The sequence below is a fragment of the Empidonax traillii genome, unplaced genomic scaffold, assembly GCF_003031625.1.
Source record: "Empidonax traillii isolate 1590-97213 ecotype Southwest subspecies unplaced genomic scaffold, ASM303162v1 scaffold3071:size15803, whole genome shotgun sequence".
In the NCBI taxonomy this organism is placed as follows: Eukaryota; Metazoa; Chordata; class Aves; order Passeriformes; family Tyrannidae; genus Empidonax; species Empidonax traillii.
This window is the reverse complement of record NW_020958264.1, coordinates 1-3,002: the sequence shown is the minus strand read 5'-3', so window position 1 is coordinate 3,002 and position 3,002 is coordinate 1.

Genomic DNA, 3,002 nt, shown 5'->3' with positions numbered 1-3,002 from the left:
ATCCTGAGGGAAGGAGCTGAGGATGGGCCCGGGGAAGGTGACAACCACGGGGGGTGGCTGGATCACAGTGGTGGAGTCGGGGCACTGGCGCACACAGGGCTCGTTGCCGCTCTCAGCCAGGGGCTGGGGGCGGAGGACGCCGCAGGCAGAGCTGGGGGACAGGTCGTAGCAGGACATCTCGCAGTGGGGGTGGAGGTCGATCTGCAAGGAGTTGATTTGACCAAGAACAAGACAAAAATTATTCACCTCCCGCAGAAGTGCCATGGAGTTCCCTCACCCAAGAGGTGCAGGTTTCCCCCACGTCTGTTAAACATGAAAAATCGGAGCAGAAGAGCAAAATTGTTTGCTCTGATTGCTCCGGTGAGTCAGAGGATCTGCAAGGAGTGGGACTCCAAGAGTGTTGTTGCTCGGGATTTCATGACTAGCTCTCCATTCCCACTGATCTCCTTTGTGCTGATCCTTGTCAAAACAGGGATTAGAACTCATTGTCTGTTCAGATTTGCTCAGGAGCTTGTTTGATGAGACCATTACGAGGGAATTGCAGAGGTGATTGTGCCAAATTTCCAAACATTGAATCAGGGCACTGAGATATTTACAACTCACTTAACCCCACAGCATTTTGATTTTGGGCTCTGAACTATTTTGAAAAAGTCTCACAACAAACAATTTAACAAGAAAACCCAGCACTTCACCTTTCAGCTCCTTAAATTCCCTCCATGACCCCTTTTTATCGCAAATAAATGTCTCACAGAACGTTTTCAACATCTCTCAGTCCCTCTCTGTCCTACTCTAAACTAGTGCCTGATCTCATGCCCCTTTATCTTGAATTAAAAGCATTCTGGATGAATTTTAATAGGATAATCTGGATAAAATGGCAGGTTGGCTTCTAAGCCCTTCAAACCATGAAGATGAATTTTCCAAATAATTTCCAGTCACCCATTTAAACAAACAAGAGAAGATGAATAAATAGTGAACTAGTCTCATCATAGATACAACCAGAAGCAACCCAATAACAAACTAAATTTTCTGCCCTATCAAGAAATTAAATGATGACCCTGAAGGCAGAGAACCCTTCTCCGTAACAACTTTTCGAGCTTTATCACCTTTTCCCCTAAAATTTTGCCTGCTAGTTCTTGATGGAAGAGACCACCCTTGGATAAATCTTCCCCCCACCACACACACATAAATTTTTAAGCAAAGAGACATTCCAAGAGTTGGAAACGGCAGCTCCAGACTTACCAGGTCGTTGGGAAGAACGAGTGAAGAGAAGACGCTGAGACAACCCCGAGCGGAGGCAGCTTTTATACAGTTCAGAGTGCCCGAGGGGTGAGAGGCTTGATTTAATGAACATGCAGCTAATTAGGTGACACAGCACATTTTTTTTTTGTATTGATAGCCTTGCAAAGTGACGAAATCGCTGCTCTTTCTGTTGGTGTTGATTTCTTGATTCCAGGTCTCCTGTTAACGTCACGCCTTTTCATCCGAAAGGCTGATGGGTGAAACGAGCGCATCTTTCATCCTAAAACATGATTCATGCCATTAATATCAGTTTTCTGCCCTCTCTTGCCATTGCACCACGTGTAACCAGAGCTGGTTATACGTTGATGTCCTTCTCCTCCTGAGATGACACTCAGATTAATCAGACGTTTATCAGAAATCCTAAAATCATGGGGATGGTTTTGGGACATGTGTGCAGAAAGAGCCTTAGCTTTTCTCTCACCCTCAGACTGTGGCTTAAAGCTTGAATTATTGAATGAATAACTGAATTTATGGTTTCCTGAGATGTTTTTGCAGAAGGTGGGGAGGCCCTGGCGCAGGTTATTCCATGATTGCCTCATCCCTGGAAGTGTCCAAGGCCGGGTAGGACGGGGCTCAGAGCAACTTAGGGCAGTGGAAAGTGTCCCAGAACAAGATGATCTTCAAGGTCCCTTCCAACCCAAACCATTCTATATTAGGAGAACCCCCAAATTCAGCTGCAGTAGAAATAAAAACTCTCTGTTTTATAAAAACTCTTTGTTTTTTGAAAGGATCTCGCAGTTAATCCCATCATTGGTGGCATCTTTCAGCAGGGAGCAATTAGGGGGTGGGAATCTGCTGGGAAAGGCAAATGCTGCCTTTTGCTGAGGTTTCTTTCTGTGTTTACACCATTCCTGTAACACTGTCATTATCATCGTTATCATAATCGCCGACCTGCTTATCTGCACGCCACGTATTATTTATAAATTATGAGCTTTCCCAAATCTGGAGATATGTATGGAGATTTTCCCAGCTATTATCCTGGAAGAAAAAAAAAAAAAAACAAACCAAACAAAACAACTCATGTCAAGGTTTTACAAGGACATTCCAAGGGATTTTCAAATACCACATGAACACCCATCACTAAGTTGTATGTCCTGTGTCATAGTTCTACACAATGTGGGCCTGGAGAATGCATCCACCCCACTATTAGGAGAGATTATCACATTAAATAGGTAAATTGAGGTCACTTGGGGTTTTTCCCGTAATCAGCTCGTGGTTTATAACACTTTTTGACCTTCCTTTGACTTTAAAAATAAAATTGTACCTTTTTTTTTTAAATTTAAAGTGCACCTCAGCGTGTCTTAAGTATGGAACAGTGGGAGGAGAAAACGTGGTAAAGGAAAGCAAAGCTTGGTACAACAACTCAGAAAACTCAGTTTCCACAGATTTTTGGATCCCAGTGGAAGTATTTCGCTGTTCCCAGGGACTGGAAGAGAACTAGTTGAGATTTTGAGTTTAACAGGACAAATGCTGGTGCTGAACCTGAGTTGGGGCAACCCCCCAAGATCAATCCAGCATGAGCAGATGGAGAAGGACTTTGGGGGGCTTGGTGGGGAGGAGGCTGGACATGACCCAGCCTAGAACCCTCCCTATGGGCAGCTGGACAGGATGGGATTCTGCCCCTCTGTATCCAAGGCCAGGTTGGAGCAACCTGGGCTTGTGGAAGGTGACCCTGCCCATGGCATGGGGTGAAACGAGATGAT